The following is a 26799-nucleotide window of genomic DNA, read 5'->3' on the forward strand; positions in this document are numbered from 1 at the left end:
CATTGCAGTTTTAATTTGCATTTGCCTAATGACTAATGATAAGCATCTTTTAACATGTTTGCTGTCAGTATATCTACTTTGGTGAAGTGTCTGTTCATATCTTTTGCCCATTTTTTCCCTTACATTGTGTGATTTCTTATTTGAGACTCCTTTATGTATTCTGGTGCAAGTCCTTTGTGAAATATGTGGTTTGGAAATAGTTTCTCTCAGTCCGTAAGTTGTCTTATTATTTTCTTCACATTGGCTTTCACAGAGCAAATGTTTTTAATTTTGATGACATCTAATTTATTAATTTTGCCTTGCATGGAACATACTTTGGTGTCCTATAAGAACTCTTTGCCTTATTCACACACACAGATTTTCTCTATAATGTCTCCCAAGACTTTTTTAGTTTTCATTTTATTATGATTTATAGTGAGTTAATTTTTGCATAATGTGTGACGTATAGGTCAAGTAGTATTTTTTTCTTTTTGCACATGGATGTCCAATTTTCTAGGACCATTTGCTGAAAAGATTGAATTGCTTTTGCAACTTTGTTAAAAAGTAATTGACCATATTCATGTAAGTCTATTTCTGGACTCTGTTTTGCTCCATTGATCTTTGTGTCTATCCCCAAACCAAAAACACTCTGTCTTGATTATATCTTTATGTTGTCTTAACATATGGTAGTATGAGTTTTTCAACTGTGTTCTTGCTCCAAACTTATTTTTCTGTTCTAGTACTTTGCTTTTCTATGTGAGTTTTAAAATCAGCTTGTCAAAACTCCTTCAAAGATTTTGACTGGAATTATGTTAAAGCTCTAGATCAATTTAGGGAGATACCAGTATGATATCTTAAACATAATGAATCTTTCAAACAATGAACTCTGTTTATCTCTCCATTTATTAGGTCTGCCATGGTTCTTTTATCAGCATTTTATAATTTTCATTTATATATCTTGCACATATTTTGTTAGATGTTTTTAGAGCTATTGTGCAAGGTACTGTTTTCAGAATATTGGCTTCATACTGTTCATTGCTTATTATGGTAAACAGAATTCTGAGATGGTCTCCAAGATTCTAGTCTTCTGGTATATAATCTCCCTATTTTTGAATGTGGGTATGAAATCTGAGTATAATGAGATGGTCACTCCTGTGATTAGTTATGTTATATGCCACAGTTGACTTCAAGAAAGGTAGGATATTTTTGGCAGGGCTGACATAATCAGATAATTCCTTAAACTGAATCTCTCCTCCTGGTTTCCTGAAGAGTTGTCGTGGAAGATGTAGAATTCTATCAAATGTTTTCCCACATATGTTGGCATGATTATGTGGGGTTTTTTTTAGTTTGTTAATGTGGAGTTTACATTTATTACTTTTTCAATGTAGAACTAGTCTTGCATTCCCAGAATAAACCCCATTTGTTTGAGTATTTTGTGTACATATATGATTTTCCTTGAGTTAGTCCTGTTTGGGTTGTGCTGAGCTCAAGTCTAAATTCATAGTGTTCTCTGGATTTCAGAAGTTGAGTCATTAATTTTTAAATAATTTTTTGTACAAATCTCATTCTTCTTTCTTTCTTGGATTTTAATGACATCAGCATTAGACCTTTTTATAGTATCTAATAGGTCCCTGAAGTTATGTTCATTCTTTTCAATCTTTTTTCTCTCTATTGTTCAAGTTGGGCAATGCCTATTAATCTATATTCAAGCTCATTGATTCTTTTTTTTTTTTTAATTTTTTTTGTTTTCAACGTTTATTTATTTTTGGGACAGAGAGAGACAGAGCATGAATGGGGGAGGGGCAGAGAGAGAGGGAGACACAGAATCAGAAACAGGCTCCAGGCTCTGAGCTGTCAGCACAGAGCCCGACGCGGGGCTCGAACTCACGGACCGCGAGATCGTGACCTGGCTGAAGTAGGACGCCCAACCGACTGCGCCACCCAGGCGCCCCAAGCTCATTGATTCTTTTCATTGTCATCGTCATTCTTCCATTCAGTAGCCTTTTAAAAAAATTATATTTTTTAATTCTAAAATTTCCATTTGATTCTTATAACTGCTGTTTCTCTACTGAGAACTTCTACCCTTCCATTCATTTCAAATTTGTTGACCCTTACTTCATGGAGCATGGGTGTAATAGCTGCTGCAAAAGCCTGTCAAATAATTCCAGTATCTAGGTCTTCTCACGAATTGTGTCTACTGATTATCTTTTCACCTGGGGGTTGCTGAAAGTGTCCTGCTTCTTGGTATGTCAACTAATTTTGGATTACATCCTGGGTGTTTTGAATATATTATGAAATTCTGGGTCCTGTTAAAAATCTCTGGATAATGTTAATTTTTGTGTATTTGTTTTTCTTTATAGTCAACTGAGCCAGTTGGGTTTAGGTCACAAGTCCCAATATACTTTCTGTGGTCTTTAGTTCCAATGTGTCAGCTTACTTTTCAAAGATTTTGTGGTGTTACTTGGATCCTCCACACATATTCGCCTCCCAGTGACTGTTGGGCCATGGAATACATTGTAGTTCAGTTCTCAAAGACTTGGTATTCTGTTTCAAGTGATTTTCATGCATGTATCTCCGGGGGCTAAGTCCAGGACTCAATACACAATTCTATGGGATTTTCTCCTCAATCTCTCTTCTCTCTGTGATCTCTCCAAACTCTCTGGCTCCCAGGGACTCTTCTTCCTGGTCCTTTGTGTCCACAAAGCTATAGTTTCAGCATCTTTCACTGTCATATCCTCCTCCAGGGCAAACAGGCAACCCAGCCCATAGCTGCTCCCATTGTTGTGTGAGTACAGCTCCAGAACTAAGACCTCCCTCTAGAGGAGGGTCAAGAGAGAAAACAGCTTGGAGGATTGCCTCCCCACTCTTTGTTTTGCAGGATTCCTCCCTCCCATCCCTCTGACCAGGGAGAGAGTTTCTCCTGGCCATGCCTGTAGCTCAGTTCTATGATTTTGCTGCCCAGACTCTATGTTGGGAAATATGGGTGAAAAAGGAAAACACCAGAAAAGTCACTTCCTAATTAGTCTTTTTCTTTTTTTAAATGAATGAGGTACAAGTGACATAACATTGTGTTAGTTTCAGGTGTACAATATAATGATTTGATATTTGTATTACCCTTTTTTATGTCTTGATATCCCTTCCCAAGCTGCCTGCTATTCTTAACTTTTCAGATCCCATAGATAGTTGCTTTATGCGTTTTGTTTGTGATTTTTAGTTAAAATCAAAGGAGGAGATAAGATGGAATATTCTTATGCCATCTTAACTGGAACTGGTAGCGTCTAACCTCATTTGCACTTTTAATTTTAGTGCATATATTTAGGAGGACAGTCCGTGAGACAAAACCCAATGGCTGGACTCAAGTTTGTTGCTGTAATGAAATGAGTTCCCTGTCCTTCTGTGTTTCTTGTCAGGGCTCTTTTGACTTTGCCCTTCAAGGGGTTTCCCTGGGAACAATATATTATCTGACATTTGGGGAATGAGGATGCAAGATAGCTAAACTGAAGATATTTTGAAATGTCTACATGTTTGGAATTTCAGATATTTTGCACCTCACGATGAGGCACTGGAGCAGGTTTGGAATGGATAAGAGACATGTCTTTATTTTGTCAATTAAAAAAAAAGAGACATCATGAGATGGGGAAGGGAAAACTGACAACTCCAGCCTTGGACAGGTAGGGCAATTAAGTAGGGCAGTTATAAAAAAGAGGGCATTGATTCCTTTAAAACTATTTCTACCTGTGTGTAGCCTTGGAAAATCTTTGCTTATGCCCAGGGCTACTGTGGAATCCTTCAGACTTGGCTTTGATCCCAGTTCTATTTCTTTAGTGATAAAGTTGAAAACGGGCACATACGGTGTCAAAATGAATCACACATGACAGAAACTCATAGGCACGTACACAAGTGATTACATTAATACATGGGATAAATATTAAGAACAGAAAAATGCTGACTAACTGTGAGGACGGATAGCTACATGTTAGAGGCTGGTGGCGCTAGTCCGTGCGAGCGTTACTTTGGCTAGAGATTTGCAGAAGGGAAGATCAATGACTTTTAGTTTAAGTTCTTCTCTGGTGAATGTGGGTAAGGCAATTACAGAACTGGAAAAAAAAATGCAGAAGAAATAGTAGAGGAACTTTTTAATCCAAAGAACAGTTTCAACAATAGTATAATAATAATAATATATAACACTTGCTGAACATTTGTTATATACTAAATGCCATGCCAGGCGTTTAGAGATATTATCTTATTTACTGCTCACAGATGCACTGTGAGTATCAGAGCAATTCTTCCCATTTGGGGCTATATATTGTGTCTCCCCAAAAATTCATATGTTGGAACCTGAACTTCCAAAGGAATGGTATTAGGATATAGAGCCTTTGGGAGGTAATTAGGTTTCCATGAGGGTAGAGTCCCATGACGGGATAAGAAAAGAGACTGGAGCTTGCTCTCTGTGGTATATATCAAGGAAGGCCATGTGAGGACATAACCAGGAAGAGAGCCCTCACCAAGAACTAGACCATGCTAGCACCCCGACTTTAGACTTCCAGCCTCCAGAACTGTGAGAAATGAATGTTTTGTGTTACCACCCAGTCTATGGTATTGTTGCTACAGCCCAAACTGACTGAGACACTTCTCCTTTTGTAGATGAGAGGACAGATACTTAGATTCTATCATTTGCTCAAGGTTATCGAGCTAGGACGACGCAAGCTGTGATTTGAACCCATTTGAACCTGGGCCGGGTAGAGCTCACAGATTTAGTATATCACTGTTGTAAACGAAACACACACATTTTAAAAGGAGGAAAGAAGATTTCTGTGTATATTTAACTTAATGACCTTCAAAATTAGCTCCAAATGGTGATTTCTGTGTACAAAGACTATTTATTTAAAAATCATTCATTGGAAGCACTTAATTAGAATGGATTAAAGATTAGAACTATGGCATTAGGCCCACAAAGGAAGGGAGGGGTTTATTCCATACAAAAAGTTCATGTTGCATAAGGAAATTTCTATGTATATGTATATAGCACATGATTTTATATATATACACCAAGTACTGTTCATTTGCCTTATATTTTGTGATTAGATAAGCAAGCAGTGGCCACCTGCACATACTCCAGTTGGCTTCTTCTCTTCTTCATGAGAACGTTCCTTTTTTTTTTTTTTCATGGTTTGTAGTTCAAATAAATCTCAACATGGGACAAAAAAAGTGGCCATTTAGCTTAGAACTGTTGATGTTGACTGGGTAAGAAGTTTGGAGTTTTGCTTTCAACCTCTTCGGACAAGATGTCAGAAATGCGTGGCTTAATTTAGGCTAAGGCTTTGCACTGAAAATAAGTCTGCCTGCTGGCAGTCTTATAACTGAAGAAAACATGTAATGTTCAGATCTGCCCGGTATAGAATAGTAGTGATAAAAATAAGAGTCTTGACATATTTTTATCTCATGAAGTCTCCTTATTTTGCAAGTCGAATGCAGATGCAGACATGAATGTACTGACCTTTTATCTATTTCTGTGATTTGTAGCACATTTTTGCTATTTTTATGAAGCAGGCAATGCAAATTGATCTGACTGGACACTTGACAGAAAGTAAAATGCAAGGCCACATACTTCTAGCAATAAAGCAACATGTATCGTTCAGAACCTTGTCCTACTAAAATCAGTTCAAATGGATATGATGTTTTAGATGAAATATGAAAAGATCTTCACTCAAAAATCTTGGGGAACACTTGACAAGTTACTTCTGTCCACTAAGTAGCATCTAGAGGGCTCGAAAGAGTTAATGCTTTCTGAGATTGCCCAATACACACAGCCAGTGGCCCCACAGGATCTGGCTTTTTACTCCATAGGATTTTATGAAATATTATTCTTTGGGGTTGTTAAGCTGTTTCCAATTTTCTCTTGGATTTCAGAAGACTCCCTGCTAAGTATAACTTTTGAATAGAGGATTTTTACAGATTTTTATAAGACAAAATCTGAAGACTAGAAAATGTCTTGCTCATCTGGGAAACTCAACAGCCAGAGGATTAACATTTGAACATTATAACAAAACAAATAGTATCTTGTTCTGATAGAAAACAAAATTGTTTCATATGATTTAACAGCCGTGTTTATTTTTTTTTTTAATTTTTTTTTCAACGTTTATTTATTTTTGGGACAGAGAGAGACAGAGCATGAACGGGGGAGGGGCAGAGAGAGAGAGAGACACAGAATCGGAAACAGGCTCCAGGCTCTGAGCCATCAGCCCAGAGCCCGACGCGGGGCTCGAACTCCCGGACCGCGAGATCGTGACCTGGCTGAAGTCGGACGCTTAACCGACTGTGCCACCCAGGCGCCCCAACAGCCGTGTTTAAATGAACAAATTATTAGAAAGATTTAAGTAAAAGGGAATTATTTTTATGTTCTTGTTTTTTGAGAAGCCAGCTTAAAGAAACGCATTCACCCCTTCCTTCAGCAGGTATGGAAAAGCAGCTACAGGCCATTCATGCATACAGCAAATGTGTGTGGAGTGCCTATTGTCACTGGGGTTGTTTCAGCCACTGGGGATTCAGGAGCATACAAAACAAAGTCCCTGTTCCGAAGGACTCACACATTGGAGAATTTGATGATTCTCGTGGGAGAGGTAAAGACGGAAGGTGTTTGGTTGGGAGAAGATGGAGGGTGGTGGTTGTACCACTGGCCACAGTAGAAACCACAGGGAAGAGAACAGTTTAGGAGGAAGAACCATTTGGGCTGTGACTTTCCAGATCGTATCAGTTGGGTGTAGGTACCTGAAGCTCAGGAGACAGGTTTGAACAGGGCAACAAGAGCTTGGGAGTTGTCTGTATAGATACCGGGCTGAAAGCAAAGTGGATGAGCTCATAGAGGGTGAAGGTGAAGTGCAAAGGAGACAAAGAGGAATGAGCTCGAAAGTTCAGGACATGTAAAGGGCAGCTTGCAAAAGCAGTTTTGATATCTGTCCCCCTCTGAGACCCACCGGAGTTGTGGGAAATGGCTCACCGACTCATCTCTTGACTGTATCACAGACTAAGGAATACTAAATCTTCTATTTATTCCGGTATTTCTCCTTCCTCTCTCGTGTGTTTCCCCCAGTTGATTATGAAACAGGCTGGTGCCCTGCTGGACCCAGGAGGATTGGGATGGAGGCACTGGGACTCGGGAAAATTGGAAAAAGATGTGACTCATTGTATTCTGTGAGAAGATAAAAAATGTATATAAATAAACATTGTTTTGCTTAAAAATGAGTTTCTATTGGTTTTTAGCTCAAGTTAGGCGACAGCTAAAAACAAGGTCCTTAGAGCAATAATACCAATAACAGCAACAACGGTAATGATAAGTTACTTTGATTGCATGCGTGCTGGGTGCCACTTGTGTTAAGTGCTTTGCACATTCTGTTTCATTTAATTTTCTATACAGTGTTCCGGGTACATAATGTCATCCTTATTTTACAAGTGAGGAAACGGAAGCTTATCACTTTAGGATATTTCCTGACAGAATAACCTTGATACTCAGTGCCTTTTTGAATGAGAGAGTGAATGAAGGGGCTTGCAGCAATGAAACAAAGAATACTAATTTAAGGGGTACTAAATTAATCCAACTGTTTGCATCGCAACTAGGGAATCTCATTGGGGTATTAGGAGCAACAAAAGAAGCAAGCTCGTAGTCATGTTTATTGCAGAAAAGGGAATGAACTTTCAGAAACTAAGGCTAAGGAGATAGTGATTCAGGTCACTAATGTGTGTCCCTGTTGGCATTTGGCCCAATCAGATGCCCAAAGGCAGTTCTGCCTGGCAGGCTGGATTGCGGTCTATTTTCATTCCTACTTGGGATGCTGTGCTCTTCTGCTGCCTAGTTCCCCCTTCAGTATCCTGTCTCTGTCCCTCCTTCTCAGCTTGTCACTTTCATGGTGCGATATGAGGCTATCCATGCCTCTGTTCCTCTCTCAGCTAGTGGCTAACCTTCCCAGTTTCTTCCAGGCCTGGCAGGGTCCCCGAAGCTGTATCAACTGAAGTTCCTATATCCAGCAGTCGTGTAATAGAGTGCCTCTTTTTTCCCTATATTTAAATGTAATGCAGCTGCTTTATTTTTTATTCTGTGTCATGCCTCTAACAGATTGAACGTGAATAACTAAAACACCAGAAATTTGTTACTGGTGTCCCGGTCCCACTTAAGAATCTCTTGTGTCCAGGGCCAATGTCGTTAGATTTTAAAAAGAAAAACAAGCAAACAAAAGCTTAGGTCATTTAACCTATCAAGTTTAGGCTTAATCACATTTTGGGGGAGAGGCAGGTTGTTGAAAGTGGTGCGAGTTGAGGGTGCAGAGCGTGGACGTGTGAGAGGACGGGGGAAGGATTGGGGTCAGTGAATGAAAGAGCTGAATGAAGGATTTCTTGGCTGGAAGAATACAGGCTGGTTAGAGAGGAAATGAAGGCTGGGAAAACTGGAGGGGGCCTTTGAAGCTAAGAATGAGGAGTCTGCATTTGATAAGGAGAACAATAGCGAGGCCACTGGCTGGGAGGGGTGACCTGGTCAAAGCTGTGGGTGAGAAAAAACATTTTTTACCAACTGGTAAAATTGAGTATATACTGGTTTTGCATGCCTGAGTCGTCTGTTAGATCCATTGTTGTTGTGAAAAACTCTGAAGGGCATTACGATGGAAAATAAATGCGGAGAATCCACAGTTCTGAGATGTCCGAGTTGCTACACAAAACATTAATTTTCCGTTAAGCAAACCAAACGCAACTTTTCTTGTTCCAGGGGGCAGGCATCTTTTTGGTCTTGACAGTTTAATTCTTAAAAATACCCTTTAGTTCCGATTTTCAGAGTATTATTTCTGTAGGAATTTTGTTTATGTCAGCTACAACTAATGAGCATCTCCATACGTTACACCATAATGAATATATTCCTTCTGCATTTTTTCCAACACAGTATTCTTTCAGTTCGCATGTATTTTTTTAACAAGTGTGAAAGGGGCTTAATTTTCATTCGCTTTTTAGTAATATTTGTAAAGCGTCAACATTTGTGTCAGTTGAAGCCGTCTTAATTTTTTTAGTTGATGCACAAAAATAAAATGCCTATCATCCGTATTGAAAAACTGAGGTTTTTGGCTATAAATTATAATTGCATTGCAAGTGAACACATATGAGTAGAGAGTATTTTATGTATTTTATGTACATATATGAAAACTACTATTTGTTCTGTGTGATTTCACATTGTGATAGAGTGTGATCCTTCATCTATTAAGTTAACATTTTTCTTTGCTATCTAAAGAAAAAGGTATAGGAAATGACAGTGAACTACAGTACTCAAGTAACAGCTCTGATCGTGTTTCGGACAGAGAGCAAAGGTGTCTAAATGCTTTTTGGCTATAACATCATCATGTTGACTCATAGCCCTTTGAGTTGCAGAAGTTGTATCCATAAAACTTTCATAGTTATAATCATTTATAACCCGATCTCTCGTTCATTGATAGAGCTTCATTTTGTGCCTTTCTGCTTCCAAAGCCATGCAGTGAAACCAAAGTTGAGGTGTGTGAAAGCCCAAGGGTAAATCAAATATTGGAAGATGATGGTTGTTTGCACTAAGCCCTGAATACGCTGAATGAGTCATTGTATAAACTGAACAGATGTTGGGAGCAAGTTGGCACAAAGTAATGAACCTCATTCTCATCATATATCATTGGGTTACTTTTTAGTGCCTCCAAGGGTAGATGTGCTTTTTAAACAACCAATTTACTACTAGGGAGCAACATAAACATTAGGGAAAATAGAGTAGTACATTTAGTTCAATTGAGTATGTCAAATGACAATTTGTATAGTTCTCTTAAAATTCAGATGTTGAAAAGTCTTGTGCTTCTTTCTTTTCTCTTCAGGGAGGGTACCTCATGCCAAACAGATGCAAAGTTTCGAATTCTCTCAAATGCTCCCTAGAGGAAATTTGAAGTGTTCCTTGGCAAACTCATCCCAATCTGTCATATTTGTTAGGAAGAGGAAATTTGTCCCTGCCTCAGATTGCAGGAAAAAGAGGCTTTTTCCTCTTTTCCTCCTCCTTCCCCTCCCCCTTCCCCTCCTTTTCCTCCTCTTCCTCCCCCTCCTCCTCTTCCTCCCCCTCCTCCTCTTCCTCCTCCTCCTCCTCCTCTTCCTCCTTTTTTCTGCATTAATCCTTCATGGAGAAGAAAAGGCATTTGGGCACTTTCTTCCATGAAATCTCTCTTTGTGTGTCTGGAGAATATCATGAAGATTATGATCACTGCACCAGTATCATCAAGGGCTCCTGACACAGGCCAAATGCACTTTGGGCATGTTTTTGTTGCGGGGAGATTATTCATGGTTCCGTGATCAGACTCATTGATTCTGATATGAAGGATGCTCCCTTGGTGAGAGGGTGATGTGTTTTCAGTTTGTGGTAACTAGTAGATTTTGATGGCACTCTTTACTTATTTCTTTAGGTTAGAATACTTTGCTTACACAAAACCCCTGATGCCTTGCATTTTAGTTATTTTAATTAAGTAAGTTGTATCATTTAATGCATACTAATATTTTAGTTCTCTTCGCCATTCTTATTTAGCCAAGATAATTTAGAATTCCAATTCTCTTAAGAATCCTCTGCTTTCTCAGGGTTGTTTTCTTGCATTTTCTCAATATTACCAAAGAATATAATGGTCTTGAGGCTAGGATTAATCCTTACCCAACATCATTTAAAAATGTCACACTGGCAACATTTAAAATATATATAATCACTCTCCTGAGTTCTGTTACTGTTATTCAGTTTTTTACTGTATTGACAATAGGTTTGTTGATTTGAAATTATACTGATCATTTTCATTTAACTAGAGTCTGCCATCTTGTTCAAGATCAGGGTCAGCAAATGACAGCACATGGAGCCAACTAGAGCCTGTAGCCTGTTTTGTAAATAAACTTTTACTGAAACACAGCCATGCCCATTCATTTATGCATTCCCTATGACTGCTTTTGCTGCACAATGGCATAGTTGAATATAGTTTACAACAGAGACTATGTCACTGCAAAGTGTAAAAAATTTACTATCTGGGGCGCCTGGGTAGCTCGGTTGGTTAAGCGTCTGACTTCAGCTCAGGTCATGATCTCACAGTCTGTAAGTTCGAGCCCCGCATGGGACTCTGTGCTGATAGCTCAGAACCTGGATCCTGTTTCAGATTCTGTGTCTCCCTCTCTCTGCCCCTCCCCCACTTGCACCTCCCTCCCTCCCTCTCTCTCTCAAAAGTAAATAAACATTAAAAAATTTTTTTTTTAAATTTGCTATCTGCCCCTTTGTAGAAAAAGTTTGCCAACCTCTATTCTAGATTAATTCATATGTGCTTAAGAGCGTTGGAAAGGACATGAGAAAACCTGGATTCCAGTCCTGTCTCTACATTCTCATTAGCCCACTGATGTTGATTCTCCGGCCTATGTTTCCTCATTCATAGAATGCGCAGGCAGAACTGTATGATCGCCAGTGTCTTTCAGCTTGAAATTTTCAGAAATCTGATTAACACTATTTTACTTAAAGTAACTTGAAGTTGATTTTTTTCTTACAGATTTTTGGGTTTGTTACAATCCCTCTTGAGCATATTAGACACACATCCAAATTTCCACACGTATTCAATGATTTAAAAATTATAATATAGCTTGCCTATATGAGCTCCATATGTGCCAAGTATGGAGGCGGGCATTTTACTTTATCTCTTTTAATCTTTAAAACGCCTGTCTAGAGTGGATGTGAATGTTCCCACAGCTGTAAGAGGCAGACCCAGGACTTGAACTCAGTTCTCATGGTGAAGCTCCCTGCCCTTTCCACGGTCTCTTTTCATATGCCTCCTCTATTGTTATTGTCATTTGCATAAATGGTAGTATCTCATTTATCCAGGGGTTGCCACTTAAATTATTCAGAACACAATCAATAATTAAAAAGTAAAAAAACAAAAAGATTAGATTAACCGAAAAGATGGTCTCTTTTAACCACTAAAAGTATTTCCCAAGGTCCTCTTTTATAGCCTGTTCACTTTTACTTTAAAAAAAAATAATGTTTATTTTGAGGGGGAGAGAGAGAGAGAGAGAGAGACAGCGTGAGTGGGGGAGGGGCAAGAGTGAGAGGGAGACAGAGAATCCAAAGCAGGCTCCAGGCTCTGAGCTGTCAGCAAAGAGCCCAATGTAGGGCTTGAAGTCATGAACCATGGGATCATGACCTGAGCCGAAGTCGGACGCTTAACTGAGCCACCCAGGCGCCCTTATTCACTTTTACTTTTGAACAAATATAAAAACTTGCTTTTTGTTTGTTTGTTTCCCAAACCTCTATAATTAATGGCAAACCAATTGGAATCAGAGATGGGTAAAACCACAGGTGCGGGTTATCTTTAGTAGAGATGGTGATGGTGGAGACTATGGATAATGTAAGAAGGATTAATCCTAAATGGCAAGAGCCTAAAGCAGGTGGCAATCCTTGGCAGCTCAGTCTAGGGACAAATTTACCGCAGGAAACTCCCAGAGGCACTGAAAAATTTTTGCTTCTCATCGCAAAGACCCTGGAGCAGCAGGGAAATGTTTAAAATTAGCACACTCGATTTAAGAAGGTGGAGAAAGAGTGCTCTATTTCATGAAACTTTAATACAATGTTGAAGGATATTAGGAATCTCAAATAGATAACGCTTGAGTTATTTGAATTTCTCACTATGTGGAATATTTCCTTCCTTCAAAGTGCTCAGCAAACAAAATACTGCCGAGTCCCGAGTATTTGAGAAATCTTTCTCCAGATTTTCACCGATTTCATCTCACTTTTCTGCTGTTTGTTATTGCCTTAGTCAGTGTTCACACTCTGAAAACAGGGCTCTAGAGAGAAGTAATTAAAAGTCTGACTTTTCAGTTTCGTGTATTACCAGATTTTCTCCACACCTCATTCAGTCTTACATGTTCCCACTACCTCTTTTTATTCCCTATGGCTCTAAAGAAGGTCTTATTGTTTTCCTTTTATTGTTTTCATTTTTTCCAAAGTAGAGACTTTGGTTTCTAAAAACCATCTTGCTTTGATCCATTGAGTATTATTGATTGTAAAGTGAATTTGCAGAAGGTAAACATTTCTTCTACTGGTAGGCTCTTGCAGAGGTGGGGGGAGTGGATGGTGGCCCTTCCTTTTATGTTTCTCTCTTGTATTCAGTTCTTGGTTTCTTCTTCCTGACGTGTAGGCATTTCCGGCCATGTTGATTTTCTAACCCATCATTTCTAATTGTCTACTTTGGGAAATGTTTTAAAACCTCAAACATTTTTTGAGGTAATATTTGATGCTATTTAGTTTGGGGAAAATGCGCTAGAATTACTTGTGGAAGTTAAGAGATCTGGAAATATTTAAAGCATTCATCCCTCATACCTCTGACTGTGAGGGTCATACCAAAAGCCTGAGGCACTATACTTCCTTAGAGTAAATTCCTCCTTTCCTTGCTGCCTATATTATGATATTGATTTAATAATGTCACTAATAGTCCGCTAAATATGTTAAAAGCTCATTTGAAGGCAGATACTATGCATAATGGTTTGCATGTAATATGCCCATTAATCTTCACTATAAGGCAGATACAGAATTACTGGCAGTCTTCGGCTAATAAATGGGCTATATTTCAAAGATATACTTGCAGATTAGTTGTTTCAAACATGAAAGATATTTTCTCATAGAAGCTCTGTTGTGGGTACATCTCTAGCTTGAACTGGATTACGAAGTCTATTGGACTCATAGCCAACATGTGTAAATGAATGTCTGTGTGGGAAGGTACGTTCTGAGTCCTCATTGGGATGCAGTGGGCCCACCTTCTTCCTTGGATCCTATATTTATTACAAGTGACTTGGCTTTATTCTCAGATCTTCCTTATGGACAGTGGGAACGAAACCACCCCCCCCCAGATTCAAACCGTTCATATCAGTTATAGAAAAACTAACCTGCTGTAACAAAAGAGATCTTGAAATACAGTGGCTTAAAGGAAACAACACTTTGTTTCTCTGTTAAGCAGTAGAACCAAGATGAATTTTCCAGTTTGTAAGCTCAAACTTCCTCTATGAACTCATCCAAAGACTTGAGTTCCATCCATTTTTTTTTCTTTTTTTTTTTTTCTTTTGCCTCTCCAGTTCCTAGATTATGGTCCTTATCTGAGTGATTGAAGCTGGCTGAACCATGTAGCTGTGCTCCATCTTATGGGAAGGCAAAGAGAGGAAGCACATGGCAGCCAGTCACGTTTAAGCCTGCAAAATAGAAGAATCATCTGCTTATAATATATTGCTGAGAACTTAGTAACATGACCACACTGAGCCACAAATGAGCTAAGATATGTAGTCTTTAGCTGGTCAGCCATAGGGGCACCTCAAACTCCATTACTACAACAAAGGTAGAGGTGTTTTAGGATGAACAACCAGCAGTCTTTGCCATATCCCGGTGGTGGTACCCACGTCTAGACAGGAACTCTGGCGGGATTGAATTTGGTGCCTGTGGCAGAAGAGATGTGGGTAGAGGTTGGATACAGCGAGTAACACAGGGTAGGTTTTGGGGTGAGTGGGACGCTGGGTCCCTTGCCATTGTAACTTCTTGGAAGAACTCGTTGCAGATTTTCATCTCCATTTCACCTCCTGCCTTTCTTTTTCCCTTGGAAGGCTGAAGGCAGGGCTGGTTTCATGGCTGGTGATCTGTGCAGTGAGTGGCACAGGACCCTAAGGTCAGAAGGGTTCCAGGCTTGGTTTTAGGCTATGCTGTCACCGTCTTGAAATTGCTAATAACTTTATATTTATACTTGTGCTTTGTGATGAGGTTGGATGGGACAATGGAGCAGGTGTGTGAGTGGCAGAGATATGCTAGGTAGTAGTGTGTGCACATGTGGGCATATGCCAACAGGCATGGCGAGTGAACGGTGTGGGTGCTTAGCAATTGGCCTGGTGCCTCAAAGCACATGCATATGCCTGAGGATCATCTGGAGGTGGCCGGGTCAGGACCTGGGTCCCCATTGGTGGCCATGATGCAGCCACAACAACAGAAACACAACAAAGCAGGTTTTGAGGGTGTAGTGGTAGCCTTGGCCCTGGGCTAGAAGAGGGGCTCCACCCATGAACCTGTGGGAGGTCAGCCTGGCTGACTGTCCCTGGAGCCTGTCCCTGGGGCATCTGCACAAGTATTAACTCTACAGCCTGAACCTTGAGACGGAAACTTCTGGTGCTTGGGCAGCCGGCTTTGTAAGTAAATTATCACACAATAAAAGCGTACACATGAACATTGCAATAAAGCATTAATCAGAGTTATTAGGATTCTTCAAGGACTTAAAAATCCTTGGTTTTGAATGCTGAAACATTGCAAAATACATATCCACAGGCTTAGAAATAGAAATCACATTTAACTATTGTCATTGGAAAAGAACACTATTTTCATATGAACTTTGGATGAACCATTTGTTAACAAGGAAGATAACTGAAAATGAGAATTTTACATAAAATTGGCAATACGGCTATAGAATGTATAAACAGGCATTTTGAATTGTATATACATTTTAAAGCCCTTTTTGATTTCTTTTATGATCTCCACAATTTACAGGGAATATCAGAAGAATCATCAAAATATCATTGTATAAATTTACATTTAAAATAAAATTCAGACTTCCATGAAACTGATTCATATGAAGAGTTAAATCTTTTTATAAAAATTGCTCCTAGAGAATCATCAGCTCTAGATATGCTAAAATTTGTATTTCCGAACGGTTTATCAGACATCTATCCTAATGTTGTCACAGCCTATAAATGCTGCAAACAGAAAGAGTAAAATTTGCACCAAAGATTCTTGTCAAAATTAAGAACGAACAAAAATCATTTGCAATTTTGCTTTTTTGTTGAGCTACTTACTGAATCTATTTTCATTTATGTAGACTAAAAATAATGTTGCTAAACATTAAATTAATACATGAATTTGCAGAAAAGTGAGCCAGAAAAATCACATTAATAGGGTATTGCTATTTAAAAAAAATTTTTTTTAATGTTTGTTTATTTTTTTTGAGAGAGAGAGAGAGATAGAGTGTGAGGCGGGGAGGGGCAGAGAGCAAGGGAGACCCAGAATCCAAAGCAGGCTCCAGGCTCTGAGCTGTCAGTATAGAGTCCGATGCAGGGCTCGAACCCACAAACCATGAGATCATGACCTGAGCTGAAGTCGGATGCTTAACCGACTGAGCCACCCAGGCGCCCCAATAGTGTTTTGTTATTTATTGTATCATATTAAATTATGACAGACACAAAAATATGTTTTGTGCTATTTGTAAGTTTATGTTGTTCTTCATATATCACTATTATTGATATTATGTTTTATAAGTAATAAAGTATTTTTAAAGGAAAATATGTATTTTAGTGTCCTTGAAGCACTTTTTTTTTCCCTGCAAGGGCCTCTGTGTCTTCAGTTTCCACTGGGCCCTACACATTATGTAGTTTGTACAGGTTGGGGGACTAGTTTATCTGCTCAGCTTTCTTTTCTGTCTATTCTATGCCTGCTATGTATAGTTCTTTTGCAGGTTTTAAAGGATTTTGGTTACTAATAATGAATGAAACAGTGAGAACAGTCAAGGCCACGCTCCTCCTCAGGCCTTTTCTGTCTCTTTGCTTGGCGCTTGGCTACTCAGAAAGTAAGAAACACATGTAACTGATGGCTACAAAAGCACAGATATAGCTCTTGGTTGCACCAAAGCCCGATAGAAGATTCATTTACATTTTAGAGTATCATCCCTGAGTCTTTTGAACACTCTTATTACAGGAATAGAATCAAACAGCAATTATCCACCTAGTGATTTTGTGCAGCCAAGATGCCTGCTACCCTGGGCTCCTCTTACACTAGAATTGACTGAATCAGGCTGGAGTCAAAGACTGAGACTAGAGATTCCAGACCATGGCATCTCTGACACAGGGAATGGGAAGGAGGAAGAGGAGGGCAGTCAGCAGGTGGGACAGAAGGCACATCTGTTTGAGCCAGTCATTTGCAGGTGGCTGTTCATACGTACGGGGCGCACAAATAGAGTAAGATGTTAAGGCATCTGTGGTAGGCCGAATAATGGCTCCCCAAAGAGGTCCATATCCTAATCCCTGGAACCTGTGAAGATGTTAGGTTACGTGGCGACGGGGAATTAAAGTTGAAGAATGGAAGTAAGGGTTCTACCCATCTGACCTTAAAACAGGGAGATTCTCCTGGATTATGTGGGCGGCCCCATTGTAATCACAGGAGTCCTTAACAGTTGAAGAGAGAGGCAGAAGAGGAGAGTCAAAGAGATGTGAAGCACACACAAGAGCAAAGAGATGCTATGTGGCTGGCTTTCCTTATGGAAGAAGGGGCCACAAGCCAAGGAATGGGGGCAGCCACCAGAAGATGGAAAAGGAAGGCATCATTCTCCCCTAAGAACCTCCCAAAAGAAAGACAGCCTGCTGGCACTTTGATCCTAGCCCAATGAGACCTATGTCAGACTTCGACCTGCAGACCAGTGGGAGAATACATTTCCATTGTTTTAAGCCACCCAGTTTGTGATCATTGTTGATGACTGTAATAGGAAACTAACACAGCACCCTTGAGTGTTTATATTAAGGGTACAGGCTCCTGAGTCAGACTACATGGGTTTTGGTGAGGAGCTGTGCTACTTATTAGCTGTGTTATGGGGGAAATTTCCCAACTTTTCCAAGCCTTGGTTTCATCCTCTGATAAATGAGGTTATCACCATCATGGCTGTGTTCTAAGGAAAAATGAAGGTAAATCCTTTAAGACCTTGCCTGGTAAATAGAAAGTTCTTGGTAAGTGTTAGTTTAAACAAAGTCATGGGGGGTCTGATCCTGGACGGAGTTTTCAGTAAGGCAAAAGACTTTCTTCCTCATCTATTCCGTGTCATTCACTGCTACTCCCCTCCCTGACATCTTTGGCTCTTGAAGATCCCATTTGACTCTTGGTCCTCTAGGGCTCTTACCCAGGTATGTCCTTGATGGAGTCACAATCTTTAGATTCCACCGTTTCCTATATTTCATGCTAAGTTTCCAATATCTCTTAAAGAAAAATAAATACACAAGATAAATATATAAAGTACTATCTCCAGAGGTACTAGTCACTGATATTGCCTTCATCTTTTATGGTCTCTGCAAGGCCTTATGATTTCTGCCATGTCCTGCACTATGCCTTCTGCCGACAGCCTCGTGGAATTCTTGGTGGTTGAATAAATGAGGAGTCCCAAGGAACTGCCTTTTAATTGAGGACTTTTGGCTTACGTTAAATGAGTGAAATCCAAACTGAAGAATTTCAGTTGGGAAATATTTTAGGGAGAGAGACCTCCCAGGAGCCCTTCGAATCAAGCCAACTTTCATAAACATTTGGCCTCGTTTTCTGTCTACTTGTAAACAGCTCTGGAATGGCTGTCACAAAAGTTTCTTAGGAGGGTATTTGCTGAGTAAAATTGGCAGTTTTTCTTCAGAGTTCTTAGAGCAGAGGGGTTGGAGCTGATGATGCTAACATTTCAGAAGAGCTTTGCTACAGCTGCGAAGTTTCATTTCGATCTGGATGCCGCGGTGAGACGTTCTAACAGGCATTTGTAATGAGATTGATTATCTTGTAATGAGATCGCCTGCTAAAAATCCGTTTCAGTTCCATAAAAATCGTATTATGGATAGATTACAATCCTAAAAATGTATACAAAGCCATTTGAAAGAAAACCGTCGGAGTCAAAACTGGATCTCTAAAGTTCTTGGTTGTTATGAGAATGGAAAATGTCAATTCCAAAACAAATGCACAAAGTACGTGTTAGTGTTCCATATGCACAGGTCTACGAGGCTTCCGTATTTTTGGCGTCTGTAGTTAAAATGCAAAATTACACTGTGATTTGCTGTTTAATAGAAATGCTGAGAACCCATAAAAGACTGTTGTTTTCAAATACTTTCACACACCTGGCCACTTCCGGCAAGTATAGGGCAGGCTCTGTAGTTTGCTTGGTGGTGGGTCTCCCTCTGGTGGTTGGTGTTAAGGAAGGTACCGGCTTGAAAGCAGTCACCGGATTTATTCCCCTTGGTGTTTGGCTGACACTTAAATCTGGAAAGCGACTCAAGAGTTCCTTTCTCCTATTCTGTTAAATACAGACCAGGCTACATATTTTGTATTTTGACCATTTCAACAATATGGGAAGCTTTCTTATTTGAACAGAAGTTAGTCAGTCAGCCTGTAGCCTACCCTCTATGACTGTGTCAAAATCAGTTTTGACTATTAGGAAAGCTAACCTGGATTTTCTATCTCTATGGCCAATTTTGGCATATTTTGACCCCAAAATGTCTCTTGATTTGGCCGGGATGTTTTCCATTTGCTTTAGAAAAGGCTCTGAGTTGAATACCACATTTATTCAGCCCACCTGTGTGTCCATCACTTTTCCATGACCCATGGCATAGCAGGAATCAGACAAAAATTACTGCCCTCCTAGAGTTTCCGTTCTGTGATGCATATAGATATGGTTTACAAATACATACATTTTATAAAGATTTTTGGCTTCACCTGTGAAACATTTGTATAGCTCAAGGGACTATGAATTTAAAAGGCATGGGGCGCCTGGGCGGCGCAGTCGGTTAAGCGTCCGACTTCAGCCAGGTCACGATCTCACGGTCCAGGAGTTCGAGCCCCGCGTCGGGCTCTGGGCTGATGGCTCAGAGCCTGGAGCCGGTTTCCGATTCTGTGTCTCCCTCTCTCTCTGCCCCTCCCCCGTTCATGCTCTGTCTCTCTCTGTCCCAAAAATAAATAAACGTTGAAAAATAAATAAATAAATAAATAAATAAATAAAAGGCAAATAGGGGCTCCTGGGTGGTTCAGTCAGTTAAGTGTCCACTTCTTGATTTCGGGTCAGGTCATGATCTTACAGTTGGGAGTTCGAGCCCCACGTCAGGCTCTGGAGCCTACTTAGGATTGTTTTTCTCTCCCTTTTTCTGCCCCTCCCCTGCTCACGCTCTCTCTCTCTCAAAATAAATGAACATTTAAAAGCTTTTTAAAAACAAAGAAAAAATGGAACAAAAAGGGCTCCAATAAATCAACAAGGAAGAAAACCAACAGAAAAAATCATTGGCAGAAGTGGGACTTCATGATATCACATTTACCTGGTTAAAGACACAAGCAAGAGTGCCCATTGGAAAAGAGCCATCTCCCAGCTAGAATTCCCTGTGCATCTTTACAACCTCTCGCATAGTGGGGGTCTCAGGCAGACTTCCCTGTAGCACTGCCCAGAGCCTGTGTGCTGAGTATGCCTGCTTGGAAACCGCACGTTCCCTACCCTTTTGGCAAGTGGCAGCAAATGGACCTTTTCCCAACGGTATTCACCCCCTTGCTCAGCTCGGTCCCCCAACCCATCTACCGTTAGCTGATCCCTGTGGCATAAAGTTTCCCAGGATTAATTTAAGCACATTAGATTGATCAGTTGAATATTTCCAGATGAGACTACATTACTGCTCAGACTGTGGTGTTGAGAGTTTATAGTGATAGACACGTAGTTTGTGACTTTCCATTATCTGCTCTAAGGTCTTTCCTCCTCTCAGGGATAACATAGAGCTTTTCCTATTTGACTCAGGGCCGATCTTAAAGACAAATTATTTGCCACCCATTTCTAGTCCCTGTATGGCTTTCCTGAAACTGCAGCCTCATTCCAACCTCTCACCTCTTCCTTTCCTTGGCTCATTCCGATTGGATCACTATATCTTGTTCACAAAGACATTCTTCCTGTTTACCTATACAAAGAAACATGTGAATCCTATGAAAATGTTGAAAAAAAAAAGTTAGCAGGTTTGATTTTTCCCCCATCCCTCTGAGCCCTTGGGTGCTGTGTACCCAATCTTCTAGTTTCAGTGCACTAGCAGCTACGACTCTGGAATGCAAGTTAATTAAATGGTGCTTATATTTAGTTTTAGGCAAGGTTGATTTTTTTTTCTGTGTTAGGTTTAGTCTGTGTGGCTTTGCGATATACAATCCTGGTAACTAGGGATACTAGGAGAAATTTTATGTGGCTGTGCTGTGAAAGGCATGCAGTGGGAGAGAGAACTCAGGGACCTCTGTGTTCCACCAGTATGTAAATCATCTAGCAGAACACAAATGCTTTAACAGTCAAAGTCAACTTTCCTGGAGCAATTGACTTCCTTTTCTGTCTCTGAGCCAAAGAAAAGTTAGGAATTCTATCCCTAGATGCTGTTATATTGGTTCCTGTGTGTGTCGATCTCTTCAGAAGCAGGCTCTTTTCCAGTTATCTTGGTTGTTACAAAGAATCCAGTGCCCCCACCTCCCAGCTCCAAGGAGGCAGTGCTATATCCCTTTAAAGTTGGGAAAGGGGACCCTCTACTCACTCACAGGTTAACCCTTGAAGCGCAAGGCATTTTTCGACACTCGGTGATGACCATCTTTCGGAAGTGAGTTACGCATTTCGCAACCTTAGTAAACAGAGCATGCTGGTCATTCCAGGTGCTTTCTATCCATTACTGATCCATATTCTTAAAGGCCATACCAAAGCAGGTAGGATTCAGATAAGGAAACTGAAGCTCAGAAAGGTTACATAAGTCACCCAAACTAGCATGAATCGCTTAATTTAAATCCAAGTTCATACTTTTTCTCCACGATTACTTTTATTTTCATATCAGGTTCATTATCGTGAATAGTTACTTTTCTGGCCTCTAGATCCAGTCACTATCAGTATGGTTATTAGAGTGAGTGTTTTAAACTAACCATTAATTTATTTTTTTCTAATCACAATACCATTTAGGATTGAAGTTTCCTTTCATTGTGGGGTGGTTTAAGCTTGAAGGGTCGGGTAACTGGAAGTGTCTAGGCTTTCCCACCCCTGCCCTGACCTAAGCAATGGAATGTGTGCTGTCTCCACGGGCTACTGTGCAAGGGCAAGTGAGTGGGGTTTGTTGCCATCTGTTAAGAGGAAGGAGATTGGAGAAGGTCTGGAGCTCTAATTGAGGGCTTGAGAATCTCAGCACCCAGTACTGGCTATCTGATGTGGAAGATAAGTGAGATCCTACAGTATCCTGAAGATTAGTGACTTTTTAAAGATGAGAGTACTTTGGGATACTGTAAATTATAATAATTAACAATAGGGAGTAGGTGGGAAAATGATACAAAGCCATCTAAATGGGATTTGAGGTGAATTTTTAGATAATAAGATAGAACTGTTATCTCTTCTTGAAAGACGTTTCCTCTAAGTTCTTAGAGTAAATTCTAAATATATATGTCTATTCTATGTCTGGGTCTCAGGCCACAATAGTATTGCATCATAAGCAATTTATTCCAGCTTTTAGATTGTCATTATATAAAACACATAAAATGAGCTGAAGTAAAAGAAACCAGGATTAAAAATAAGTTTGGGTGAGTTGAAAATTAAATCCATGAACTATTAACTTATAAAATGAAATCAGTCCAATTTGTATAGCTTAACTAGTAAGAAAAATAACACGGAATAGCTCTTCAAGCTTATTATTATTTTTTGTCTGTTTATCTTTCTCTTAAGTCTTTCCATAGGTGGTGTGACCGACTTTCACATGTAATAAAGGTCAGGAAAAATGCTAGTATGTATAATTTTTCAGATACTACCCTGTGAATGCAAGAGACTGTTACTTTCTTTCCAAATAATATATATCTCTTTTAGTTCTCCTAGATTTATATGCAGACATCTAATTCTTTTCTAAAAAACACCCTACATTTGTTTGAAATTTGTCAATGTAATGTATATATTGTTCCATCATTTTCATTTCATGATTCATAATCAATAATTGCAAAATGTCATATGAGACAGACTTACGTTTGGAGAAAATCTCAAAAATGTTCTAAAGCACCATGAAATGATCATTCTTGTTTGGAAAATAAACTGTTTATTTCTTAAAGCAAACTCAGAAAGTAGCACCCCTCCCCCCTCCGTAAAACCTAAATGTTTGAGTAGGAATCTCTACCTGCCTTGTCAAGAGGGTAGACTGGCTTAGGCATAGTTTCTAAATTGTCCGCGTTCTCTAGAAAGCTGAAGTTACGTTATTGCACTTACATGCAGGGAATGATAAATGACACAATCATTGTAGGCATCTTATTTTCCAGTGGTTTTTGATAAAATTGTTTTAGGGTTCTATTTGGGACTTTTAGACACTAAAGCTTGGGGTAGTAGATTAGTACATCCTTTTAACTGGACAATTCCTGTTTGGAAGTTTTCCCTTCTTTCCTCCCTCCCTTCCTTCCTTCTGCAATGTTGAATGAATACATTTTTTTTTTTAAGTTTTGTTTAGACTTCTGCTTGGCAGTCTATTTCTGTCAGTCTCTGATCGTAAAGCTAACGTCCTCAGTTTTCTCCTGCTCTGTCTCTACCTTCTCCTCTAATTAGATTTAAAATCTGAGCAGGATTTTGTCTAACTCTATTTTATACTGTGATTTTACTTGAGACATTGAATGCTGACCTGGAACTGCTCTCCAAACTCTATATTCTCTCTTCTATCAGAGTGCCACCAGTCACAGAACTATTTTTGTTTCCTGCTAATGATTTTTAGATAATTTCACAATGACTGATTTTTTTATAGAATGATAGATCCTCCCTCCATCATGCTGTCAGGCGATACATATACTTAGTTCTTATTTTCAGGATTTTAAGCTGAAGGCCAGATGGCAAAGTTTCCATCGAATCAAAGCATAGCTTTATTTCAGAGAGAGAGAGAGAGAAAAATGAGTCAAGAAGTAACTTAATCTTGAGGACATTTAATTGGGAGTTGTTTTGATTTTCTTTGGCCATTTATTTGACAATGATAGTTTCTCACTAATTGAAACATGTTATATACCAGTCACTGAGGGACTTGCAACTAACGAGTTGCACTGTGTAAGGGAACTCGCTGGACCTGGTCTCTGCAGCAGGTGTAGGAGCACCACAGAAAATAAAAGAGAAAGTCACCATGGTACTTCTGCTGTTAGACTATCTAAGTTAAGAAGTCCCCAAGTGCATTTATTCAATGGCATTTACTGACCACTTACCATAGTCTGCTTTGGAACAAAGATCTGTATGTTAAAAGGTGGTAACAGAGTCCTTTGCTCCCTTGGTCATGAACAAAATATCTGTGTAATAGAGCAATCTACTAAGAAAACAAACAGGGGGTGCCTGGGTGGCTCAGTCAGTTGAGCGTCTGGCTCTGGCTCAGGTCATGATCCCACGGTCCGTGGGTTCGAGCCCCGCGTCGGGCTCTGTGCTCAAGAGCCTGGAGCTTGTTTCAGATTCTGTGTCCTCCTCTCTCTCTGCCCCTCCCCAACTCATGCTCTGTCTGTCTCTCTCTCTCTCTCTCTCTCTCTCAAAAATAAACATTAAAAAAAATTAAAAAAAAAAGAAAACAAACAGGATCTGTGTTACCATCTCTGCATTTTCAGAAGAGAGAGATCAGCTCTGGGGAGGGAAGGACTGAGCAGAGATCGTGTGGCATCACCCAGAGTGGGGTGGCACAGGGCGGGGGGAATGTTTGGAGGTGTAAAAGTGGAGCAGGGGATGTAGGAGGCATTACCCAAGGCTCAGAAGGGGGCTGAGTTTTGCCATGTCCCTCACGTAGCAGGGAAAGAGGCAGGATGTCAGACATCCTCAGGATCCCACAGATGGCTGTGTGGGGCAGCCTAGAAAGCTTGACTCTGGGGACCATGACACTGCACCCTGGGATGGATCAGACATAGTGGAGTAGTCTATTCAGTACAAACCTTAAGGGCGTAGAACCACGAGTCCCTCAGCAATTCTCTGAGGAACTGAAAACCAGAGTCCCTTCCTCGGTTCTTCCAGGTACCATGTAAGCCCCTTGGATCCTCACAGCGCCCTAGGAAGGCTGAAATCCCTGAAACACATGTCTGAATAAGATTTCTTATCACCTTTTTGAGTGGGGAAGGATGCGTTCATTTCGTTTAGAAAAATAAAGCGATGTGGCGTTTCTCATACTGTAGTGTGACAGAGTTAGGTCCACACCCACTTCTGAGCTCATTGTGCTTCCTTCCGTGTCTACTTCTCATCGTCACTTCTCAAGTCATGAAACTTCCCTGAACTCTCCTACTCCCACCTCGAAAACTACTCGTCCGATAGCTCATTCTTCCAAGTCTAGATATAAGGAGAAGCACAACAGCTTGTAATTAAATTCAGAACTAAGTATTCATAACCCCCCCCCAAAAAAGTGTAATTAAAGTGTAATCTCTATGAGACTTTAAGTAAACACTTAAAATCTTCAGGGTGAAGGGTCGTCAAACTTGTTTGGGCAGCAAAACCCCATTTTCAAAGGAAATTTTCCACGGACCGAAATTTGTAAATCGGACAATTTGTAAAGCGAAATTTGTGGCACTCCCTGGCTAAAGTGGAGAGGGGACTGGAGATACCCCTCCAACCCACGATGTGGCCCCAGAGCCCCTTCCCTTGGTCTCCTAGAGTTCATCGGAAAACCACCATTCATTTTAACCTAAGGAATGAGTAGTGTGGGTGTAGGTTTGGGGGGAGTGACATCTCCACAGGCCAGCGGGGAAGATTATTTTAGGCAGAAGTGTCCTTTATACCCATTGTCCTACCACACAAGCAAATGCTCCTCAGAAGGCCAGCTTGCCAGCAGGTTTGAGTGAGTATCCCACAATAACACAGAGGGATTTTTAACATTTCATCAGCACCTTATTTCCCTGCCAATTAAAAGAAGAAAGTTGTAGGGGCGCCTGGGTGGCGCAGTCAGTTGAGCGTCCGACTTCAGCCAGGTCACGATCTCGAAGTCCGTGAGTTCGAGCCCCGCGTCGGGCTCTGGGCTGATGGCTGGGAGCCTGGAGCCTGCTTCCGATTCTGTGTCTCCCCCTCTCTCTCTGCCCCTCCCCCGTTCATGCTCTGTCTCTCTCTGTCCCAAAAATAAATAAAAAACATTAAAAAAAAAATAAAAGAAGAAAGTTGTAACATATGTATTGCCTTTAAACATCTCCCCCCAAAGGAATGATCATTTAGTTCTGCTAGGCACCTTATGCTCTGTCTTTACTTAATTATTTAACAACTATTTAATTCTATCCTAGACTCAGGAATGAGAGAAACTGATACAGTGCTTTCTCTCACAGAGCTTACATTCTAGAAGGGAGAGAGGGGGAGACAATAAACAAACAAATACCCTCTGCTAATATAAATTATGGGAATCATAAAACAGTCTTTTTTAAAGCAGGCTGTAGTTCTGATGGTTTTGAGCATCAGCACTATTAGAAGTGATTAGCATGGTGCACCATGTTTAATAGAGGCCTAGTAGATGTGCAAGAAGGTAAAGAAGAGAATGAGAGCATTTCTCACCTTGGAAGACAGATACTTTTCCTGAGGAAGCCGCATTTTAGTGATAGGATTAGAGAGAGAGACAGAATAAGACTGGCTTCATGTTTGGATGGTAAATATATCCCTGATGTTGGTGACTCTTCATCCCCAGCCCCCTCTATCTTCAAGACTGATCATTGTTTATTTGATTCATGCCAACCGGTAGGCAAAACTGAGTACCACTCTGCTCCCCACAAAGAACATACTCATACAAAATCACTTGAAAATGCCTTAAAAAAACACCCCACTTCCTTTGATATCTACCACCCATTTATTCGCTTCTGCAGCAGCAAAGTTGTCCTGCCTTTCTGAGCTACTTCCTCCTCTTTTATTCTCTCTTAAACATAGACTTTTGTCCTTCGAACTCCATTGATAAACTGCTCTTATTAGAGTCCCCACTGACCTCACATTGCCAAAATCTCATCTGGGCACATGGTGTCAAATCGATATGCTGACAACTCACACATTAATATTAATATTGTTTCCATTTGGATTT

At 40.2% G+C, this 26799-nt stretch overlaps 1 protein-coding gene and 1 long non-coding RNA gene across 14 annotated transcripts in view; one reads left to right on the forward strand and one right to left on the reverse strand.

Moving 5' to 3' along the window:
* The window catches only part of CORIN (corin, serine peptidase), a 257422-nt gene that overhangs the window by 117031 nt on the left and 113592 nt on the right, over positions 1-26799 (forward strand). The gene's annotated exons all lie outside the window — the stretch shown is intronic.
* LOC109499184 overlaps positions 12579-26799 on the reverse strand; it is a 30172-nt gene continuing 15951 nt past the window's right edge. The window contains exons 2-5 of the long non-coding RNA XR_002156377.3: positions 24695-25082; positions 21335-21414; positions 20652-20721; positions 12579-14217 (exon numbers count right to left, since the gene is read on the reverse strand). This is a non-coding gene — a long non-coding RNA (uncharacterized LOC109499184). The remainder of the gene's footprint in view (positions 14218-20651; positions 20722-21334; positions 21415-24694; positions 25083-26799) is intronic.

The sequence above is a fragment of the Felis catus genome, chromosome B1 (genome assembly GCF_018350175.1).
Source record: "Felis catus isolate Fca126 chromosome B1, F.catus_Fca126_mat1.0, whole genome shotgun sequence".
Classification (NCBI taxonomy): domain Eukaryota; kingdom Metazoa; phylum Chordata; class Mammalia; order Carnivora; family Felidae; genus Felis; species Felis catus.